This window comes from Malaya genurostris, chromosome 1, assembly GCF_030247185.1.
Source record: "Malaya genurostris strain Urasoe2022 chromosome 1, Malgen_1.1, whole genome shotgun sequence".
Classification (NCBI taxonomy): domain Eukaryota; kingdom Metazoa; phylum Arthropoda; class Insecta; order Diptera; family Culicidae; genus Malaya; species Malaya genurostris.
The window spans coordinates 55019701-55032183 of NC_080570.1; the positions used below are offsets into that span (position 1 = coordinate 55019701).

Consider the following 12483-nt stretch of genomic DNA (forward strand, 5'->3'; position numbering starts at 1 on the left):
TGAATTGAACCATACAGGTAATTTGCTGTTATGATTTTTTTTTCTTCTTTTCATGGGCAAAGTTTCGGCTAATATTTTGTTTATAATGTGATAGAATTTGTTTACTTCGACGTCGACATTTCCTTCTGTACTCAGTATGTTCCGCCAATTTATTATACTTAGTCTACACTTGACTTCTTCAAAGTCAATTTTATTGTATTCCGGTACTTCCTCATATTCCAAGTCGTAGGGAAGGGATGCATTGTGTGTAAATAATGAATATTCAATTGCGGTGTGAAATGCTTCATTTTTCCATAATGGCAGGTTTGATGCATTCACACAAAAGTCTTCTGTGCAATTTGTGAAAAGAAGGTCTAAATATGCGTTTTGTTGATTTTTAACGGAGTTTACTTGATGTAGGCCAAAATTAGAAATTTTGTCGAAAAAGTAGTGCAATGTTTCGTTTTCTCCTACGACTGGAAGTAAGATTGATTCATTTTCAATGTCAGAAATGAAGTCCGCATGACGGTGATTGAAGTCGCCAAAAATATGAAGCTTTACTCCAGGTTCCATATTCGAAATAATTGTGTCTAAAGATTGAAAGAATAATTCAAAAGAGAATTTGTTCGCATTTTCGGGTAGGAAGTAGACAGAGCAGTAAATATGTTCTACTCCCAATATTGAGACTTTGGCTCATACACGCTCAAATTCTTTATATTTAGGAGTAATAATTTCTTCAGAAGTAAAGCAAGAGGTAATGACTATGAGGACTCCACGTCCAGATTTTTTCAGACAGAGAGATAAATTTCGGTTGTGCCGAAATACGTTAAAATTATTTCCAAATACTTCTTCGCTTCTAACACTTTCATCCCAGCTTCTTTCAGTTCCAAGGATTACGTCGAAAGAGAAGGTTGTTAAATTTTGATGAATTTCTTTCATTTTGGCCATGCGGTTGAAATTTTGGCAATAGATCAAAATTTCAGACACATTTTGTCTATGAAGCGAAGAAGTTTTTAAGAATTCTGGAATACTTACATTACTAATTACACCACTAGGTGGGTTAAAACCGGTTTTTTATTATTGCTATTTTAAATTCGAAGTTTTTCGTGGGACATACTGTAGTAGTATGCAAGTATTTTGATAAAAGAATTTTTTGGCCATACCAGGATGCTCTCTAAGTCCACGGGAGTCTACAAAGGATAACGGGGAAAGGAAATTTCAAAGTGCTCTAAGTTTTAATTTACGTGATTTATTCAATCCAGGAAAATGTTCCGATTTAGTTTAAAGCTTCTCTGATCCTGAATGGTATTTTGTTATTGAACTCAATAACATTGTGTTACTATTGCACCCAAAAACGTTCTGGTTTACATTAAAGCAGACAACACTCCTAGGCAGACAGTCTCTTCCTTCCTTCGGACTAGACTTCGAACGATGTGATTTTCTTGGCAAACAAACCCGATGCCTTAGGGCCAATACACACCGACACCGTATTCAACTCAGATCCTTATGTCAAGCGGGAAGATTAGTTAGCACTATTATTGTTATTGTGTTATGTCTCTTACTTCTGTCAGACCCCTAATGACAGCCTGTGGCAAAATTGTCCCGTTAAGGCTTGTTTCTCGATTAGCTGCCTAAAGGCAGACGGCGCCGTACAGGATTTACGACCGGCTGTGTGAGGCACCCACCCACTTCACATAATTCACATCCTTCGGCAGGGTTACGGTCAGGTCGATTGTGATGTTTATTGTGGATACCGCAGAGTTGACGGTGACAAATGGTAAATATGGATGGTACCTCGGCTGAAACGATTGTGTTCATTTCATGGTCGCTGATCACACATCGGATTGGTGATGGCGATGGGAAGTGTATAAATAGCAACAACAAAAAATCGATCGATAGTTTGTAGTATAGTATAATGACTACGACAAAACCTTTTATATTAACGTGCTGCCCTTTTTATTCTCATTCCAGGTAAATCGATAGCGCTAATTATTTGCCGGAACAAAATGTTGAGCAAATGTTGAGGTCATCTATATTTAAATCGGATAAATACGCTGTTGAAGTCACTCGGTGAAAGCTGATACTTTGCCTAGCCGAGCTCATCACGGTCCAGTATGCAGGATGGAATTCAATTTTCATCGTTCATGAGTAATCGTAACAGGTACTGGTACTGAATTGACTTAACTTTATTACCGTCAGTTGGTAGGAATGATGGATGAAAGCGGAGGGCGTTCAACTGTTTGATTATGTTATGCTCATAATGACAACTCGCAGTTTTAACCAGGTGAAAACAACAACAACAAAAAAACGGCTGGCAAATGAACCGTTAGAAGGCACATTGTTACCACCAAATAACATCATGTAACTGAAACCGACTGAAGAGGAATTCGATTCGTCGTCGGTGTGATTGGAGTGGTATTCCATTTGCCTAACTACGACACATCAACTGAACGAACTTCTTCCAGGCCGGCCTCCGGTGAGAGCAGAACCGTTTTCCGCTAGGCTTGTACGTACAGCCAAGGCCCGAACCGATATGATTATGCTAATCGAATGAATCACTTGAGTGGCCATGTGATACGACGGAGGCTTTTGTCAGGTGGCATGTATGCGACCATAACTCGGCGAACCACCACTACTGGTTCGGTTGGTCGGATGCGTTTTGTGATTTGAATACATGATTGGGTTATTCTGTTCGAGGACTGCGCAACGGGGCCATACTGTTCGTTTCCGTTTTGTGTCACAGCGATCCCAGTTTACTTCAGGACCAGTCGCAATATGGTACAGAAACAGGACGCATAAGTAATTTTGAAAAAAAAGAATAAAATCAGTCAAGTCGCATGATTGAATAAGAAGCCTTTGGGAAAACTATAACTGACATTATTGGAACCATCTTCTTGCTGGCAGTAAAAATATTGGCATTCTCATCCCGGAACGGGACACTGATTCCGATTGGGACCACTGTTCCATTCATAGGCTGAGTGCTTTTGTGTGCCCTAACCGAAGCTGGCAGCTGTCATCGGAACGCGTGGATTTTCTTTTGAGACGACATAGAGCCCTTGCAGAAAATATCGAAGTAATAATTGCAGTGAAGCAGATTATAGCCTCTCTGGGGATGGCAGAGTACTGCTAACTTGAGACCACACGGAGAACCCGCTTATCATGAAATTACAATATTGTAATTGATATTTCACGTCCTATTTGTTCCAACTAAAATGTTGTTGATTTAACTAACATATCTTTTGATTTTGTCATAACCATTCAGGTAAACGAAATTGCTGTATTCAAAAGCTGTCACTTGGCGGAGAACGAATACGGTAAAACGCAGAGCAAAAATCCTCTTCATTCCAAGCAGCTACTTAGGCAAAATTTCATTGTTCAAGTGGTAAACGATTAGCTGTCCTCCCAAGAGACCAAAAGTGTTAAATTGTTCATTGCAATAGGCGTCTTAAGTTCAAATATGTAACTGAATAATTGATTGAAACAACTGAGACATTTTTTGCTTTCATGCATTCAGGTAACTTTGCTGGGACTGTGTCATTGCTCAGTTGCACGACTGATACCTCATTGAAACGTTTCATTTTCCGTAATTGCTCCATTGGAACGTTTCGTTACTCGTTTGTGGTGCGTGTCTTTGCTAGGAGTCATTGATAAACTGCCAGCACGATAAATAAAACATGACAGTTCATATGAAGTTAGCGAAGCCCCCTTCCAAAAATGCTTCAAAACAAATTGAAACCCAGTGAATAATTTGTTACTAATTTGTTGCCAATCAGTTACGGTAATTTTGAATTTGTTGCTCAAACATTTTTTTTAAGTATTTCTCTAAATTCATATGAACTTAGCGAAGTACTCAAAAAACTAAAAACAAAAATAGAGCAACAAATTCAAACTTTGAAGCATATTTGGAAGGGGGCTTCGCTAACTTCATATGAACTCAGCGAAGTACTCAAAAAAATAAAAAATTAATTGAGCGACAAATTCTAAATTATCGTAACTAATTAGCTACAAATTAACAACAAATTATTCACCTATTTGCGTTATCATCGGCGAGAGGTGGCTCGCTAAGTTCATGCTCATAACATGACAGTTTAGTTAAAACAACAATCGATTAGTTGTACCAAATTTTAAACCAAAACAGATAATCAAATTCTGAAAAAAACAACTAATGTTTCAGTTCTTTAGCTATCGCTAGCATTTCCGTGAATATTTTTACGACAAACGGTTCCGTCTTTCCTACTGCACTTGCTGCGCCAATGGCAATAAGTGGCATTTACAGAATCGATAATATTATACTGACTAAAAAGACAGAACGACGAGTTTTGCTTTTCATTTTCCGTTTTCTATATTATTTAAGTCATCGAAATAAAGACTATGTCCAAATTATTAGATCGAAACTAGTATTCTTCACATGCACAAACCTGATTACAACAATTGCTATTCATCATTTCATAGTGTACAAAATATAATTCTGTGCCAATCACGTGACAACGTGACAATCGAGCTTCTTACACTTATTCTTCTGCTGCGTTGGTTCAACTGTTGAACTCAAATCCAATTCGTCTATTCCTTAGAAAGCGTAACTCAAACTATAAAGAATCTATAAATTGCAGTGGCTTCTCGTGACAAAGCATACGGGTTGTGCACTGATATGGTGGTATGATATCAGATGTAACAGTTCGTTGTAAGTGAAAACTAAGGATTGAGGAATGGATTTTCGCTTGTGTTTTTTCAATATAATAAAATAACTTTTTTTTATTAAACTTATTTCGGCGCTCTGCACGTTGATAAAATCTGTCAATAACTTCATCAATCGAACCGTTTTGACGTTGCAACTAAGACAGCAATTTGTTTTCAACTGCCATAAGCGTAAGCTACTGAAGGCTCTTCTGAAGGTGTTCATAGTAGTTCTCGAAGAGCCAAACGTGACAGAGAGAACAACAAATCTAAGTATTGAGCTGAGAAACTCTTCCTCTTCTAGAATTTGTGCAGTAACTCATATGCACGGAAAAGATACTAACACTACGACCAGAGATACTATAAATTTTATGTTGGATGTATTGGAGATGTGTGTAAATACATGCAATTTTGGTGCACAAGGCAAACTGCTCGAGTTCAGAGCGCCACGACAATGCGGTATGAAAAGATCATTTGGCTGTTATTGACCAGCAAGCGCAAACCGCTTAAGGAGAATTTGTGCATACTGTGCTGTAAACAAAATCGCTCATTATTTTTAATTTCGGTATCATCCGACATGCTTTCACCGAATAAATAGAGATTATAAAAAATAATTGAATGTTCAATCGGTTGTGCACCTCCATGAGGACGAGAGGAAATGATATTAAATTGTTGGAAAACCGAACGAATCGTCTTCGAGGATACTGTTATCAGCGCCGATCATTGCCAGACTGTATAAACACTGTCCCAGCAAGTATGAACGCACTTTGATTTCGCTGTAAAAAATTCACAAGTGTTAGATATTCAAATTTTATTCGATAGACTGATAATATTAGACTACAACAACAGAATATTATTCTCAACATTTGCTACTCAGCCATTGTAGACTAGCAGCCGCACCTTCTTGCGAACGTTTTTCATTAAATTCCGTACAGACTTCTTGGCGACAAGTTTTGACACTTTTTTCCAATCTTTTTCGAACTGTTGAATGGTTTCGGCTGCTGAGGTAGAAGTCGTCTTTGTAAACATTCCTTCATGTATATTTCGCTGTTCATTGAAGCAGTGGTGATGAAGGGTTTCGAAATCTTACCGCAGCTACAAATTGCTTGCCAAACCATAGCTTTCTTACCAAATTTTTCGACTTCAATCGATGTCTCGAAATGGTTTAACACTTGCCCTTCTCGCACCGTATAATATTGTGGTCCCGGCAAGGATTTGTAATCGAGTTTCAAGTAGGTTTCGTCGTCCATTTCAAATTTCCGGCAAGGATCGTAGTGTACAGCTTTCGAACCCTCGGTTTGATCGATGCTTTTTGTTTCGGACTACGTTTTGGTTGTTTCTGCTACTTATAGGTTCGAAGATTCAAACGTTCTTTAGCACGAAGAACATTTGACTTCGAAGTACCCACTTTTTTGTCACATCCCGAACTGAAACCTCCTTATTTTGCTCGATTTATCCTCAAAGGTGTTATCCTCACCGAACTTCCTGATTGCATTTCGCACGGCTTTTTCACTTACTCCTTCCATTTTTGCTATCTTTCTCAGTGACAGTCCGCGTTCTGTGCACCATTGGTACAAAATTTTTCGACGTTGTTCTGCTGAAAGTCCACGCATTTCGAAATAAACTAATGAAAACGAATAAACAACTGCACAAGTGGTTAGAAAAGAGTGTAAACAACAGGACGCAGCCATAAAAATTGACAGATTATGAACCATTGTGAAATGGCAGCGGTTATTGGTTGCAATATACAGGGTGGCAAGTGACCGGGAAAATCGAGAAAACCGGGAAAAAGTTGGGAATTTGGTTTTACCGGGAAAAACCGGGAAAAAGTAGGGAATTTTAGTACAAATCCGGGAAAAAATTTACTAGTCCTAATCTTAGTAACGATTTTCAGCATCATGATTTTCCTGATACAACAAATGAAAAGATGAAGGCCATTTTGTGTTTGAGCTAGGAGTTCAGTACAAGTTTTGAAACTTCTTATTTTCCCTCACAGGTTCAATCCATTGAAAATTGAGCCAACACTTCAGCAATTTTAAATCAATGAGAGCTTTCTTAGTTGCCATCAATAGCAGCACAATGAATGCTCATAATGAAAAATAAGGATAATTTGAATGCTTCTGCTGAATTTCTATTAAATCTCGACAAATATTAGAAGAGATTCCAAGTGCAAATGACAGTTTCTCTTTGTTTATTTTCTCTTTCCATTACTACTGTATTTTCCAACATTTTTTTAACAGCAGATCGAAAGTTGATAGTTTCAGTCGTTATTCTATGCAAAGTGTAAGATAGATTGATTGCCTATAGGACCATAATAATCGAAAGAAAGAGTAAAGAAAGAGGAACTGTCATTTGCACTTAGGACCTTTTCTAGTGTTTTTCTTCAAATTTCAGAATAAGTATGCATAATGGTAAAAGTAACATCAAGTAACATGTTTGTTTGATAAATTTCTTAAGAAATCTTAGGGGCCGTGTTTTTAGTCGCCAGCCAATAATTTCCCTAATTTCACTCAAATTTGTCTCAGTAATGTCAAATAGTGACAATACTTGTTTAGTAATCTAGGTATTGATTCCTATAGGATTCACAAGATCGACAGAGCTGTCGACTTTCATTTTATCCACCGTTTGCAAGGAGTATTTGATTTCCTTCTTTGACAGCTGAAATTGATTTTCCAGAGTTCGTAAGAGCCTGTTCAGGGTCGATGATAGAAGAATCAAATTTAGATCATCTCAGTCACTAGAGGCATAGATGGTTGTTGTTTTTCCAAAGTGACAAGCGTACATTTTAAGAATTCTAGAAGGATTTTGTTTTCTCGCCAAAACCCAACTCTGAAAGAACATCGTATATGTTGTTAGCAATGGTCTCTCGTCCTCATGTGCACCTCGTGCACTGCACAACTGGTCAAATGGGCTCTGTGAGAACTTGTATGCACACATTCAGGAGAGGCTTCAGTGCCTCATGCTTATGGCAGTTGAAAACAAATTGCTGTCTCAGTTGCAACATCGAAACGGTTCTGATATCATACTGTATAAGCAGTGCACAACCCGAAAATTTTGTCACGAGACGCCATTGGTTGTTAGAAATAATCGGGTTTGAGGGAGGAGTGTTGTGCTTCAGCTCATTCATTTTTAATTTTTAATCCTATACTATACCAAACTAAAAAAAATGGAATACACTAGAGATGGTCAGTCCAAGTACGGTCCAACAGAACTAGTTTTCCTTGAAGATTGAGTAAACTGGAGTTCTTTATTGAAGAATGATAGCTCACTGTTCTTCTCAATAGAATAGCCTTTCGAAACGTTTGCTGGTTTGAGTAATCTGGTAGAATTTCACGAACTTTGAAAATGTATACAAAAGAGAATGATTATTGGTAGAACACATGCAACAAAACTTAATTATTATTGAATCTGTTAACTACAAAATATAATTTATAGCTCTCATATTATTTTCGAAGAAACATACAGTTTCAGAAACACGAAAGAAAGGTTCAATAGAACTAATTCTTTCGGTACAACTATCAAGTTTTCAACAGTTCTTTGAAATTAACGGTTTTACCCATTTCTAGAATACATAACTTGCATAAATTTTAAGAAGGACTGATTTTTCAGATAGCCTTTAAAAGACTGATTCAGTGGTAGTCTTGAAAAAGATTGAATAGTTCGTTTAGACAAACTGTGGATGAGAGTTTTAATCGTAGTTCCCAGGAGATACCCGAAAAACACCTATTTCTCAACTCTCGATGTTTTATGGACATGTTAAAAAAACCGGGAATTTTTAGTCTCGCGCACCGGGAAAACTGGGAAAAAACCGGGAAATTGAAATCGCTAATTCACTTGCCACCCTGAATATAGAGAAATATCGAGCCGTTTTCTGCCAAATTATCGGCAGTCACCAACGCTGACTCTTATATGAGATCGGAAAATGACTGTGATTGTGTAATTTTCAATGATTTTTCTCACCGTTCAGTTTTCTAGGAGATGGTCAACGAGCTTAGACTCATTTGATGGCTACTATTTACTCGAGTTCGAAGATCAAATAGCTATCTTTTTCTGGTTCCGGAAATGTATAAATGACGTAACCGACGAATCGCACTTTTTTCATCGACTCAATTACCTCGAAGATGACAACGAATCTCAGTAAGCTTAGGCATATTCAAAAGCTACTATGAAGTCTTCGATTAAGTTTGGAAGGATTATGGCGAGCATTCCCGGATCGGAAGATGTAACTTTAAATGTGACGTAACCGTAAAATCCGTAAATTGATCAAGTGCAAAGATTAAATGGCTGTGACTTCTGGTTCCGTAGATATTATGGTATAATTGACGTAACCGACAAAACACGTTGGTTTTTACCGCTTTAATATGTATAAGGGTGCTAATATTTTGGGATGACCTCTAATTTCGTAGAGCGGTAGTGTTCACCATGAAATTTCTTAGAGTTACATGAAAAGTCTAGATTTAGTGTCATCTCGAAAAACAAATCCCCAGAAAGTCGATTAAAAATTTTTTTTCGAGATGACACTCAATCCCGGCGTTTCATGCATTTCTAAGACTGCATCAAAAAAAAAATTTCGATTTCGGAAATTTCATTTACCCTCGATCAATGAAAATTCCACTAAGTGGACTAAGAAGGGTTTTTTAGATTAGCATCCCCCTTGTCATACAAAAAGGCAACGTCCTAATCAAAAGCGCTTAGTTTGAGAAATGATGCCGAATATGTGACAAACAGCTGAGTCGATTTTCACAAACTTACACTCTAACTTCCGGTTTCAGAACAGTAGGTTGAAGTGTGGTTAAAATGTATACCGTCGTGAAGAGCTAAATTTCAATTTGAAAAAAGAAGAATTCCTTTAAACTAAGCTCAAAACTTTTAATAAATATGGAAGATTATGCTAGTGTATACTCAAAGAAATATTTTGTTCGTATTCAAGATTTAAATCCAAGGTTGTTGAAGAATCTGTTAGTAATATTTATTAAAACATGAGTTATATGAGAAAGGCACTAGGTGGATCTAAACAGGGTTTTTTAAATCGATTTTAAATTTATAAAATTAATTTTTTCCTATGTAGGACTGTATTGTTATTTCAAAAATTGTAAATCAGTCGGGAGCGGATCATTTCGCCGAAAGTCGTTTCGCTGAATAGGTCAATTCGCCGAAAGGGTCATGCCTCCTGTAAGTTACGTCTCCTGTATAACTGATGTGGCGAAGCCACATAACCAAAGCCTAGATGGCTCGGCGGCACAAAGCGTAGCCGCATTAGATTTTTTTTCCATTTTCACTTAATAAACTGAAAATACCACGTACATTTACCAGGTAGATACGTTGATGCTTAGTAGTCAAGTAATCAACAAGTTTTCTTAGGAACTCCGTTCTGCGGTTCATGAATCAGTCTTTTTTCAAGAGTACAAGAATCAATCTTTATTCAAAAAGTACAATTGTCAGGTCAACAAAACGGGCGTTAACGTTATCATCTTTCATTTTTCTTTATTTTGAATCAATTCCAATTACGATTTTAAGGCGATTTCAGGATTCGGTGAAATGTCATTCGACGAAATAACCCTTTCGACGAAATGGCTTTCGACGAGACGGCCTTTGGCGAAATGACCCTGATCCGGTACAGTGCAGCTCAAGAGTGGGTCATTTCACCGAAAGTCTTTTCGCCGAATGCCATTTCACCGAATTAGTCATTTCGCTGAAAGTCGTCTCGCCGAAGTGGTCATTTCGCCGAAAGGGTTATTTCGTTTCACATAATGAATTACGTCGACCCGCCGTAACCGCCTCGTTTACCCGGTCTATTCAAAGCTAGGTGTCTTTACCTTAGCTAGGTCCGAACGAGCGGTAGCGAGGTCGGATAGCACACGAGCAAAACGATGTGGCGGAGCCGCATTCGAAATTTTTTTTCATTTGCACTCAGTTATCGGGAAATACTACAAGAAATTACCTGGTAATTATTCTAATAAAGTCAACAAGGTTTCTTGGAAATCTCGTTTGAAGATTATGAAAAAAAACGTGCTTAATCCACCTAGCAGTAAGATGATACCTTTTTTTTTATCAATCCGCATGTGTTTTTCGCATGAATATTTTTCGGTGTTTCAGTTTTCATGACATTATTCTAATGGCAATTTGAGATTTTAATCACTCATTACTCTGTAATGTCGAATCTGAAAATCGGATCGAATTTGAATATAAAAGTGTAACAATCGATTAAACATTCCACGATATGTCGAAGTAATTTCCACTTTAGAGTTTTGGGTAATTTAAGGTACTTCCAGAGCCGGTATTCAGGAACCAGCATAACCCAAACCGATTCGTATGGCCATATAAAGCTTTTCGGGATTGTCATCTTCTATATCGCTTTGAATTTTAAAAATTCAGCATCCTACAATTCCAGAATCGGAAGTCAGAATTGGATAAAATTGGATATATTTTAATTTGAACTTTTGTTTCTGAAATTCGATTTGGCTTTTTTTGAGAAAACGATTGAGCTTTATAAACGGTTCGATACCGGAATTCAAAATTCGGTGTAGCCGAAGTCAGACAAATTCACCTGAGTAGCTAAATAGTTCACATTTGTTTCAAAATGTTTGAAAATCAATGTAGACATCTTTGAGAAATCGTAGTGCGAATTAAATTTTTGGGTGCCTTTCGAAACGAAAACTGAATACAACCAAAAATGAAATAAGTTTATTTGGTTATCGACTATCCAAATCTGCTAACCCGATAAACCTGATACACAGTTTTAATTTCGTTTCACATATCATCCTGTAGTTCCGAAACCAGAGGTCGGAACCAAACATAATTCAGGAACCTTATTTAAGAGCATACGACTTTTCATATGAATCTGAGTTTGTAGAAAACGGTTGAGTCATCTCCGAAAAAATTGAGTGAAATTATTTGTCACACACGCATTTGCTTATCTCGACGAACTGATTCGAATGGTATATGGGTGCTATGTTCTTCTAGCATTTATTACTGTACGTAATTTAAAACAATTATGGAATTGCTTTCAACTCGAAAATGCTGCCATCATTTGGTTTACATATGGCATATTTGAACGATTATGTTGCCAAAAACGAGCCGTGCTAAAATCGGTCCGAGGCAAAATATCATGCTGTACACAGTCTTTTGGGTACTTAGAAACAAATGTATGTAACAGTATAAAATATCGTGTTTTATGTTGCTCCCAAGCATTTCTTTGCCAGACAGCGCTCAAAACTTCTACTGCTGGAATAGGGGGAAAAGTCGCTTACACAAAAATTGCGATATCTCCGTTAAAAATGGACGGATTTTAACAATCTATGGCTTGTTTGATAGGTATCACCGTGCGGAGCCTAAGTATAGAAACATATTCTGTTTTGAAGGTCAAGTGTGACAGATACTGTCAAAAAATTAAAAATTTTGACATAAAATCTCGTATAACTCAAAAAGTAAACATCCGATCTTAAAACCATTCAATAGAGTTAAGGGTGACGGGGAGACCTTTCATTTGCGACTAATTTGATCTAAACCGGTCCAACCATCTCTGAGATCTCGACCTCTTAGTTGACAACACACATACAGACACACACACACGTACACACACACGTACACACACACACGCACACACGTACTTTGCTCAGTTCGTCGAGTTAAATCGATTGGTATATGACATTCGACCCTCGGGGCCTCGGAAAATTTTTCTAAAGTATGAGTTAAAGCCGGGGTAAAATAAATGATATAAAAAAACGTGTTTAATCCACCTAGCAGTGAGATGATACCTTTTTTTGTCAATCCGCATGTGTTTTTTGTATGAATATTCTTCGGTGTTTAAGTTTTCATAACATTATTTTA

The 12483-nt window shown here is 37.3% G+C and overlaps 1 protein-coding gene across 10 annotated transcripts in view; it reads left to right on the top strand.

The window, feature by feature from the left end:
• Positions 1 to 12483, top strand: part of LOC131439920 (afadin) — a 225740-nt gene that overhangs the window by 50524 nt on the left and 162733 nt on the right. Inside the window, exon 2 of one of the 10 annotated variants that reach the window (XM_058611044.1) lies at positions 1951 to 2140. The exons of the other annotated variants lie outside the window; for them this stretch is intronic. The gene's annotated coding sequence lies outside the window, so the exon portion shown is untranslated. The remainder of the gene's footprint in view (positions 1 to 1950; positions 2141 to 12483) is intronic. 10 annotated transcript variants of the gene reach the window in all.